This window comes from Xyrauchen texanus, chromosome 43, assembly GCF_025860055.1.
Source record: "Xyrauchen texanus isolate HMW12.3.18 chromosome 43, RBS_HiC_50CHRs, whole genome shotgun sequence".
In the NCBI taxonomy this organism is placed as follows: Eukaryota; Metazoa; Chordata; class Actinopteri; order Cypriniformes; family Catostomidae; genus Xyrauchen; species Xyrauchen texanus.
Window position 1 is genome coordinate 21295080 of NC_068318.1, and position 12174 is coordinate 21307253.

Genomic DNA, 12174 nt, shown 5'->3' on the forward strand with positions numbered 1-12174 from the left:
AAGCTATTTCACCCTGAAATCTAAAGAGATTATAGAAGAATATAAAAATAAAATGATATTTTACATGGATAATGTGAAGCCTATTCTAGGATGATTATTTTGTCAGAAATGTTTAGGAGTCACTCAGTATGCCCTGGATTCAAACTCTTGACACCAGGGGTGGTAGTCAGCATCAGTACTCCCCTATTATTTTTTTTTTTTAAATATAAGCATTATAATAACATATCTATTAAATTCATCTAGTTTGTCACACTATTTCTTTCATTTCTGCAAAAAAAATTAAATCTCTAATTAATATCAAAATACTGGAAAATGTGTTATGAACTTATCAATACTGTTTTAACATTAGCACCACTTTAATATAATAAAAATAAATAAGGACGAAATTTGTAATATTCAATAAGTATTTCAATACGTGTTGAAACAAGTACAAACAGCAATAGTCAATTTGGTGCTGTTTGTAGTCAGTATGAAAACCGTGCACAGTATAAGCTACTTCTTGATAGGTTGTTTTGATATACATGCTGCTAAATTAGTAGTGACTGGATGTTTGCTTATTTTAAAATCAGGATGCAGATGTGAAGTCCTTAAAACTGGGCCAGGGAGATTCAGTACACAGTGATGGGATTGAATGAGAGGTTTAAGCATACACGGTGTGAAATGCTGTCAGACTCACACCATAGTAGAGAAAGAGAGAGAGAGTTGAGATCTAAACGCTGGCTGCATCTTTATTGCATGTACAGTATGTGTATTTGGTGAGCATGTATAAGTGTGTGTGTGTGTGTGTGTGTGTGTGTGTGTGTGTGTGTGTGTGTGTGTGTGTGTGTGTGTGTGTGTGTGTGTGTGTGTGTGTATTCATGCATTAGGCAAACTCTTGCTCAGTCAGGAGTAAATAGTCTCTTGCAGGCAGCCCGTGTTTTCTCTCTCTACGTCAGTGCTCGTAGCATGAGTGCAGCGCTCCTGCTGCGAAAGGAATGTCTCCTATATTGAGGAACCCCAACTGTTTCAACCCAATGCTCTGCCACTGTAAGGTTGCGTGCCACAACAACACCTTGTCGCTGATGTTCGGATGTAAGGTAGGCTTCATCTGTGTTATTCCAGGAATGTTAAAATTATGTTTTTGAAATTGCACATCAGCACTTTCACAAGCTCTAGCTAGGAATGCTGTTGTTTTGCAGGAAGTTGAGTATTTGAGGAATTTTGAAGCATACAGTGTGACACCTGACAAATTTATGATGATAGATAGATAGATAGATAGATAGATAGATAGATAGATAGATAGATAGATAGATAGATAGATAGATGGATAGATGGATGGATGGATGGATGGATGGATGGATAGGATGGGTTTATGAACTGAATTCACTTTGTAAAATCAGCTTTTAAGTTTTGCCTTTATTTTCCAAGTGTATAGTGAAGCATCTCAGCATCCCTGGAATGTCACTATATGTCAAAAGATGTTGAAAGGTCGCTGTTACTGCATCGTTAACACTCAGGCACACAAGTCCCAGGGCAAAGATTATATTAGTGTGCTGCGTTAGTTTGTTTGTTTACTCTCTTCACTCATGTGCGGTCCTTCATTCGGGGCCAATTAGTCCAGCCGGCAGATTCAGACCAAAGCATAGCTTGCTAATAAGGTGATTCAGATACATAAGTGAAATCAATTGCAGCTGGGAATTCTGTTACTTGTCCCTGATATTATTATGTCACTAGTTTATGTTTATCTAATGGAAACATGCAGGCTGGGGCTTTTAACTTGATGTGAAGTGTTTCATTAATGGAATATTCCATGTTCAATACAAGTTAAGCTCAGTCGACAGCATTTGTGTTGATTACCACAACAAAAAAAAAAAAAGCAAAGATTGGGGCCAACTATTATTATTATTTTTTGGACATTTACTGATTTTATAAACACTTATATTAACATTTTGTAACATTTACTGATTGGCCCCATACATTTCCATTGTAAGTGCCTCACTGTAACCCAGATAAAAAAATAAAAAGGAGGTAAATGAAAATGAATAGTTTCCGTAATCAGCATTATGCCACAAATGATGTTCATTTAACTTGTATTGAACCCAGCATATCATTTTTTTTTTTTTTTAAGTACTGTAAGTATTATAGTTTAGCAAAATAATTATATTAAGCACTCTTAGGTTATACAGTATGTGAACCTCATTTTATCTACAGTATATATATATATATATATATATATATATATATATATATATATATATATATACATATATATTATACTATGCATACTTACATACATAACTGTAAACATTACTATTTAAAACATGTTCTTGATTTTCATATTTAGACTAACACACTGCAAAAAAGTATTTTTGTCTTGTTTTCTAGTAAAAAATATTTTGCCAAAAGAATACAAAAAGGCATTCATATAAAAATAAAAAGAGAATAAGGTGTAGGATAAAAAGGACAATCAAAAAACAGTTAAAAAAGGAAATGCGCACCTAGAAAACACTCATAAACAGGATTTTAATTAAAGAGTGGCATTGCTTTTCTTTTGGATCAGGGTTATATTTTCTAACTCCATTGGCAATTTGTCTTTCTTGTTATAATCATAAATTTTATTTAGTTAAATTTCTCTGAAAACAAGACAAAAGATCTTACAGTATGTTATTTTGCTTCTCAAGTACCTTTTTCTTGTTTAGGGATGTTTAAAAACATTTTTTTACTGAAAAAACTAAACAAGAACCAAATAGTAAGAAAAAATGTTTTTGCAGTGTTTATGAAGATTAATATGCAAAGTCAACAATAAGCAAGCCATTTAAAGGTTATTTTCACCTAATAATTAGGGCTGTCAATTGCTTAATTAATTGCATAAAGTGCTGATTAATTAATTTAATTCAAATTCTGAAATCAAGTTTTTCAGAAAAAAGGCCCCTAAATAAAGATAATTTAGTATATAATAATTAAAAGTTATTATAAATATAATACAGTATACAATAAATATATTTCAGATTAAAATACATTACATCATAAACATTTTGGCAACAGAAAAGTAAAGCATGTGTCTGTAGAAGGTTGTGATGCTTGTTCATTGGTTTAACAATGCACTGACTTCCCCCTACTGCTACAGATTTGCCAAAATATCAAGGTGGTACATCAAGGGTGAACTGGTCCAGTGCTAGGAAATTCTGTATTGCAAAATTTACATAAGGGTTGGGGCATACTTTACAACCTGGTCTCATAGTGAAAACGTGTTATATTTCCATTACTATAAACTTCAGCTTCTCTAACTTTAATAACAACACATATTAATTATTTCAGAAGATAATACAACTGTGTCCATGCTCCAAAGGGTCCAGTAAATACATCCATTTAAGTTCAGGTATGTCATTTTCAATGTTTGTGCTCAAAAAGGGGGTGCGTATCAACAGGTTAAGTTAGGGAGGTATGTTTTAAAAACATCCATCGAAAATTCACCTTAAAACCTTGTCTGAATAAGACACCATTTTACTCGCTTTTGGTACCCACAGCTGGAGATTTCACTGGAAAACTGCAGCCAAGCATGTTATACAGCACGTCAATTTTAAATTGCAAAAATGTTGTCATGTTCATGTAAATTTCATGAGATCAGGCTGTTTTTAAAGCATTATATTTTATATAAATGTTGTAATCGCACTAAAGTAACATGTGAAACCAGCAGCCCTTCTAAAAATATAACACTGTAGCTCTCTGGCACTGTCAAAACTTTGTTCTGTATGTTTGAGGGGGCTATCGAGTCCTATACAGTAACATTGGCATAACCAATGGCATACATCTGAGGGAGGGACCATCTATCTGTACAACCATTGGAAGACGGGGGGAGTTTTTCTGCAGTCTGTCTAAAAACTAGATTATTAATGCATTTGATGATGCTAGTGGCACAGAAATAATATGTTATCTTCAAACTTGTATGTGAATGTCACAATTAAATGGTTATTGTGTTACTTGACCAGATATTGAGATGGGAGAAGTGGGAGGGATCTTGCCAACTGTTCTTAACCCTTCCTTCTTCTGAAGGCTGAATGAACCCATGAGCTGACAGTGATGAGCTCTGGGTTTATTAGGCTGCAGAAAAGGGGTCAGTGCACACAATCATGAGGAGATTCCACATAATCCAGCACAGTGCCTTCAGCAACGCCACCTCATATACCCATCTCCTCTCATCTGAGAGAGAGTGAGGAAGTGGGGAAGGAGCCTATAGCACAGCGGCACGTGAAAAAAAACCCATTAGCGTGTTGGAAAAAGCCACTGCCTTTTCACAAATACATTAATATACAACACAAACAAACACATGCAGATCTTTTCTCATACAAATATATTAGCACATTTTTAACCTCTTCTGCTTTATACCACACTAGCAGCCTTATATCACATTGTCACGTGTGCATATGTCAGATTAAAAGGGATATATTTCAGTAAATCATTTGGAAGTTGCGAGGGGTGTGAGACAGCTTGTAACCACATTTAACACATCAAAATTACTACATATCACAGGCTGTAGTAGTTATGCTAGCCTAATGTGTTTTCAACTGTCCAGTGTATTACAGGCTATGATTAACTATAGATGGTTATTATTATGACCAACAGACCAGCTACTGTGGGATTAATGAGGTCAAATAATTAGACCGTCTCTACTAATCACCTAATTGTAAATAGCTTTGTACGAAAGCATATATGAAGACAGTAATCTTTGTTTATTTGGCAGGTGCTTTTGTTCTAAATGTGCTGTGTGAAATGTTTTTTAGGATAAAATCATTCTCATGTCTCAGTTTAATGTGCCGAGACAAATATAAGTAAGCCATTTGCAGGTTGATTTTCTGAAACATGTATAGTCCATTGCTGTTTGGAGACAGGACTACCTGTTTGACCAATCAATGGGAATGGGGTGTAAGGGGAGGTGAAAGTGTTTGGTAAACCCGTTTAGAGACAATGGCTGTGGCTCAAATGACACACTTAATCTTGTGGCCATGAAACTGTAGGATGTCCCATTTGTCACTTTATGGGGGGAATATGGACACTCCCTTTGCAGCCATTTACTCAATTGAACATGAAATGTGTACAAGGGTACCTTTAAAATATTTATTTCTACTCTTGATGAACAGTTTGCATTTTTCGTGCTCCTAAAGATCGGCAGATGTAAACTCTGCATGAGTTCTATCACAACTAGTTTAAATGGAAAAGCCTCAGCAAAATAGCAAAGGTCCATTTGTTGAGCTTTGACCAGGAGCTTTTATGCTGTATCTTAGTGCAGTATAGTCCTAAAGCATCATTGAAGGAATATTCAGGGTCAGTACAAGTTAAGCTCATTCAACAGCATTTATGGCATAATGTTGATTACCACAAAAATGTATTTAGACTCGTCCCTCCTTTAAAAATAGCAAAAATCTGGGTTACAGTGAGGCACTTACAGTGGAAGTTGTTGCCAATCCGTAAACATTAAAGGCCTCATAGCATGAGGAATACAATTTTCATTGATCTTTTGTCACTGTTTCAAATGTATAGCTACACGATGTAAACGTGTGTTACTATGATTCTAGTGTGATAAAACTTTTTCTGTGTAAAGTTATATCCAGTTTTACAACTATCATTCTGTAATATACCTAGTTTATAAAGTCTGTTAGGTGTTAAGTAAAACCTGTGTACAGTCTATGTATAAATGCACTTCTGACATCTCTTGTGGCCCTCCCTACTTTCAAAATAATTTCATTCTACACCCCAATTCCAAGATCCTCCCCTAGATCCCTCTGTCATATGATTAGAAGGTTTCACATCCAATATTCAAATTAGTAGACATATTTTATAGAAGACTGATGCTGATTGCATTGCTGCTGAACCATAACAGTATTCCTCAATAGAGTTTTTACTCGCTCACTTATCTTTTACTACCGCACCAATGCTGCTCCTCAGCTGTAAGTATTTCCAAAAATCTTTCTGACAGACTATACAAATTTTTTAGGTCCTGGGAGGATTTAAATATATTACCATTATACAAATCCCCCAAAGTCTGTATCCCACTCCTAATCCAACTCTCCCAAAATACAGATTTTTTCCCCCAGTAGTAATGTCGGGATTATTCAACAACAAAGTGTACTTCTGTTTATATTGGGAAATACCAAATAATTTTGCACCCTTCCCCAAACCCAATTTGAGTGTTGTAAAATTGAATTTCTCCTTTCATTGTGCAACTGTTGCGATTGTGGAGTTGCACAATGAATTGGAGTCGCTAATGAATGCTCTATATTAATCCAGCCTATTTCAGATACCTCATCTGACCAGAGTTTAGATATTTTAGACATCCCAAAAGCCATATTATATTTCTAAAATAGGGAGAGCCAAGCCTCCCCTCTACCCCATTGTCTCTAATGTTAATAAATTAATTTTAGGAATTCTAATTCAACGAGATTACATTGCTTGAAAATAATTTTTGACCAGAATCATCATAGATATATAATTAAATTGGGGAGCAATCATCATCTTAATAGTGTTTATCTTACCCCACAGCGAAAAAGCTTTACTTTCTTTTGTAAGGGTGCCAAATAAATATCCATTATATTTTTTAGATTAGGGTAGAGCTGTATTCCAAGGTACCTCATTCCTACCAGAATCCATCTCAACTTAAATGTTGTAAGCAGTGAGTGAGTGCATCCCTTTGACACTGATATCACTTTTGATTTTTGCAGGGTATTTCTTAAATATTCCCACTCAACCCTATAAAATCCCTTCTCCACTTCCAGGGAGAAGGCAGCAACAGGCAAATCTGCTTGATGATTAATCCACATAAGATGTTTCAAATGCAGTATTTTATCGGAGGACGATCTATTTTTTACATCTATTCTTTACAAAGCCCACCTGATCAGGATGAATCAGTGAGACCAACATCTTCTCTAACCTCCTAGAATGAATCTTAGTAAGAACCTGATAGGATCCTCTCTAATTCCTTAATTTGAGATTCCAATAGTCTAACCCTCTCCCTATTTTCTTTTTTCTTTTTGCTTGACCATGCTATGACCTTCCCCCTGGCATAAACCTTAGAGGCTTCCCATACTGTACTCAATCTGTCCACCAATCCGATATTTGTTTGAAAAAATTATTTTATATCGTCCTCAAGCATTTTGCTAAAAGTTGTATTTTGGAGGAGAGAAGCATTCAAACAGCATCTGATTGGAAATTATTTGTATTCGTTAATAGTCCTAACTGGACAGAAGCATGATCCAACAGCGATACTGGACCAATTAAACAGTCCACAATCATATCTGTTAAACCCTTGGATATCGAAAAATAATCTATCCTTGAGTGTGTTCTGTTCATGCAATAAAAAGTAAATTCTCTTTCGGTGGGATTCACCACCCTCCATATATCTATTAAACTCAAATCTTTTATTAATGAATGTATAGCCATTCTATCTTTAGGGTAATTTTGTGTGAAATGTGATTTATCTAGAACCCCATCTACTGTTTGATTGATACCCCCTGCAAGAATGGTACACTCCCATTCATCTCACCCAGAATTTTGAGTGTTAAAAAAGAACGTCTTCCTCATAAGGGGCATAGATCAAACATAAATTAAGATGTGACCCATTAACCTTTGCCTCCAGACATATAATCATCCCCTCTGAGTCCTTCCTCTCTTTGATTTTAGTCAAATTCAATTTCTTATCCAAAATCACAAAATGTTTTACTCGTGTAAGAACTTTAATATATTTGACCCTCCTAGTCCCTTTTAAGTTTAACAACTTCAAGTCAACTAAGTGGGTTTCTTGTATAAAAGCATAACATCTTTTGTGTATATACCTTCCTTGTTTGCAAACTCTCTTCAAATTAGACAAGACACTTAATCTCTACTACTGACATTGACACCTTCCCCATGACAGCCCCCATCGGTTGATATACAAAAAACTGTCCGTGAACTTCATCCTCTTCACTTTCTAAGAAAATCAAAGTTCAGTTAGATTGCAAGTGTGAATCTTATATACATATCATGCAGCCTTTTCTGACTTCAGTGAACTTTCTCCTTTTTTCTGCCGTTTATCTTGTCATGTCGAGGATATTTATCTCTTGCTGCTGTCAGTACCATTTTTTGCTCCAGATATCTGAGATCGCATATAACAATCGGTCTGGGGAGGTGTCCATCCTGGGATCGAGAAGTTGGCACACGGTGCATCCGTTGTAGCTCATCAGCATCCAACTCGATACCCAAACCTTTGAGAATCAACTTCCTCACACACTCTGTGGGATTATTACCTTCTATCCATTCTTTTAGCCCAATGAGTCTAAAATTGTGATGTCTGTTTCTATTAGCTGCATCCACAATAGCCTCATGCATCACTTTACTTTCTTTCAATAGATTTTCACTTGTTGTGCACAGCTGGTGATTCTCATCTTCTAGCTGTGAGATTCTATTTTCTGCCTTGTCAAGTTGGGAAATGATTCGGTCCACATCCGTTCGTAACCCCGCATTGGTGTCCTTGATCTCATTTATCTCAGCCTGGAGTGTCGTCAGGATTTTACTAGCTTGACCCATTTTTACTATGGCTTTCTCCAGAGACAGTTGTATAGACACCAGTATGCTTTTATATTTAGTTTCTGCTGCCTCGTTTACCATGGAGGTTGTGAGAGTCTTCAGTTTAGTTTGCGTGCTGCCAGCTATGTTAGCATAGCATAGCTAGCTTTAGCCACTCATGTTTTATTATTATTTGCCACATACATCTCTAGCCTGAAAACAAACAGTAATGACTAAGTTTATGAAGGTTGCCCCTTTGTTGTAACATACTTGTCCACATAATCGGTCCCACGTGACTCCTATGCTGTCGATTGAGCTTAACTTGTATTGAACCTGGAATATTCTTTTAATGAACTGTAACTCATTCATTGCTGCTTAAGTGCTGTCAGAGTCATGTACACACGTATACCTGTACATGTATACACAATGGCTTTCTTCGCTGTCATTACTACCTGAGGTTTCTAGCACATCTCTATTTCATGATCAGGGTATTGTGACTTGCTACAATACCATGCCCTTCTCTTTCTCTTTCCCCTTTTCTCTTCTTTTTACTTTAATTTAGTCATTGTCACCCATCACTGTCTCTGTAGCCACTAACACGTTTGTTTATCCACTGACTTGCCTCTTGAGAGCGTATTTGAATCTTTTTGTTTTAAGATTTCTTCATTACTTCCTCTTTATGTCCTTGTTCTGTCTGCAACAACAAGCAGATTAGCTGTGGCTTACAAATACTCTTCTAGTTTTCTTTAAGAATCATTGCTGCAGTTTTGCTTGCAAAGCCTGTAATCTTCAAACAGTATGATGGATGTCCATAGAGGTCTGGGGTGGGGAAGAGGAAGCAACAAAAGGAAAAAGAGGTTGAACGCTGGAAAACATCCTGTCAAAACCACCCGCGATTACTAATGCTCAAATGCCCACTTTAACCTTCCTTGGAAGATAATCCATTGGAAAGCTTTTAGAAGCATCTTAGAATTACTACACAGGATGTGGAATTTTGCACAAATAAGTTTAAAAGTAACCTTCTAGAAATACCTGCTTAGACCAACATGATTTTTGTGTTAATCTATGTTGGTTTATGCTGGTTAGTGCTGGTCTAAGCTTTCTGTTTCTTTCTGTTTTTGTTGCTTGAATGTTGATTGTTGATTCTCGTGCAGAGTGCACAGACAACAAGATGCACACTGATTGCCATGACAGAATGTAAAGATTCTAGAAACAGTCTTTTGGGCTTTTGGGTTTTGACCAAAAGCATGCTTACGAAAAGCGCAACAAGTAGAACAGAACGCAGGTGTCTCAAGATGGGTTTTAACTTGGCACAGGTTCTAAATAACTCAAGATGCATTACAACTGTCAAAGACTATTCTAGTGCATGTTTACATTGAAAAACAATTGAAAACAAAGTAAATGGCCCGTTTTCTTGGTTTGCTGGGGAGCCCCACTGATTTGCAATGTTGCTGATGTTTCGAGAGTGATGATGTGAGTGTGCATTTTATATGGAGGATATTTCCCCTCCATTCTCAGTCATGGAATATGAGACCTGCTATTAGTCTGGGGTGGGTAATTACAGGTAATAACAGTGCAGAAAGAAAAAGTCAGGGATGAAAGAGATGATTACAGCATTCGAGAGATGGAGACAATAGCAGCTTTTAAATCAAGGTGAGCCATGTTCACGACCTGCTGTTGGGTGGAAACCCTGGGGAGAACCTTTTACTCTCCCATCAGTTATTACTCTACATTTACTGCATTTATCTCTGCCTTCCCATACAATAAAAGCAGTAATTCTATGTAAATGACTGAGTATACTTAAACTCATTAGCTAAACAATAAAGCTGACAACTAGTCCACAACATAGATACTTCATCTAACCCTTAAAATGCATTTTCATTGGTGTAATCTTATTAAAATTATATTTCAATCAAAAATGAAAGTTCTGTCTACATTTACTCACCCTCACGTTTGTTCCAAGAAAGGCATATGGGTAAATTATGACAGAATTGTAATTTTTGAGTGAACTCTTCTTTTAGTCATCCCTTAAGTTGATTCAGTCTTACTAAATAATATATTATTTTCTAACTGATATGGGATGCTCTCAATTATGTTGCAGGCCTTCTGTTTGGAAACAGACTATGTGTTTAAAGTGTATCTACGATGCATATAAATATGGCCAAAGTGGGCAGCTCACTTGGTTCTGGAACAGAGGACACCTCTATGCTGTAATGGCCTAAAACAAAGTTTAGATTAGAATCGGATCAGATCTGTATTGCCTGAATAACTTTTATTGGAATCATTGCAGATAATAGTGTGACTGTAGTGTGTGTGTATTGTCAGCTTAACTTTCATTCTGTGGTTCGAAGTCTCTTGAGACCTCTTCCCTCAAATAAACTGCCTGACATATGGCAGCGACAAGACAGCCAGCTGACTACCTACTTGGCAGTCCACAGTTTCCTTAGAATACCTTTGAACTCTCATAGAGCCTTCATCAGTAGGCTGTCCTCTCTTGACTGTCCACAACCAACCCAAGATTGTAGAACTGCTCTTTCCTTTAGGAATTAATGGAATACTCCAGACAGAAAATTAAATTCTGTCATTATTCATGGTGTGTTCACGTCATGTCGAAATTACTGTAATTATGATATTCCAACTTATAAAAAGGGCTCATGTCTTCGAAGAACTCGTAATTTAAGTTGTAAACTTGGAATTCTATGATAGCTCTGGCTTGACAGTCTTGACCTCATGTAAATATGTCAGTAGCCTCAACAGTTAAAGTTATTTGATAAAGAAAGTTGATATGCCATTTTATGATGCTCTCATTACCTGGGGCATTTTCTGCATTCTTAAACATTTTGTAACAACAAATAGAGGTGAATTAATGAATTAATGTAATTATAAACATTTAGCTATTATCACCAACAAAGCTGTTTTGGTGTAGTGAGTGTTGTCATAGAAACAAAAAAACTTCTGAGGTCCCTGGATGTGAACAGATCCGAGTAGATTCTGCGAGTTGCCACCTCGTAATTAGAGTGAGTCCGACTCAACGTGAACACAGCATTACTGTACTCACCCACATGCAGTTCTGTATGCTGCAAATTTTTCAGTGGCAAATTCTTCAGTTGAAGAATCTTCAAGCAGCACAACAGTTACAAGTGATCTTGGTTTTCAAACTCCATACAAGGACCAAAAACAGGACTGAAAAACAACCATAAATAAAATTGAAAAAACACAAAATTGTCTGAATACAGACTAGCATATGGACTACTGTTATGCTGCTTTTTATGTTGTTTTTATGTTCTTGTTGGTGCTTAGGCAGCTGGGGATCTTAATTGTAAAATGGAAAAGACCTGCATAAAGATCCGTCATAATTTCTCCCACTGTGTTACACTGAAAAAAATAACTGTATATTTTGGAACAGCATGAGTACCATGAGTAAATAATGGCCAAATCTTCCTATTTTTGTGAAATATTCCTTTAAGATAAGGTGAATTAACTCAAGGCAGCATTAGAGAGTGTTTCCACATAGGAGCGTAATGTTAGTCAGGTGTAGGATAATTAATCTGTGCTGTGTGGGAAATCATATCTTTAGAGAATTAAAGCCTTGAAGTTCTTTGCATGTGGGCTCACGAAGTCTGAGCTCCTGAAATATGATTACCCTCCACATGGAGAAGG

At 36.3% G+C, this 12174-nt stretch overlaps 1 protein-coding gene across 1 annotated transcript in view; it reads left to right on the forward strand.

Moving 5' to 3' along the window:
• The window catches only part of dlg2 (discs, large homolog 2 (Drosophila)), a 320093-nt gene that overhangs the window by 122037 nt on the left and 185882 nt on the right, over positions 1–12174 (forward strand). The gene's annotated exons all lie outside the window — the stretch shown is intronic.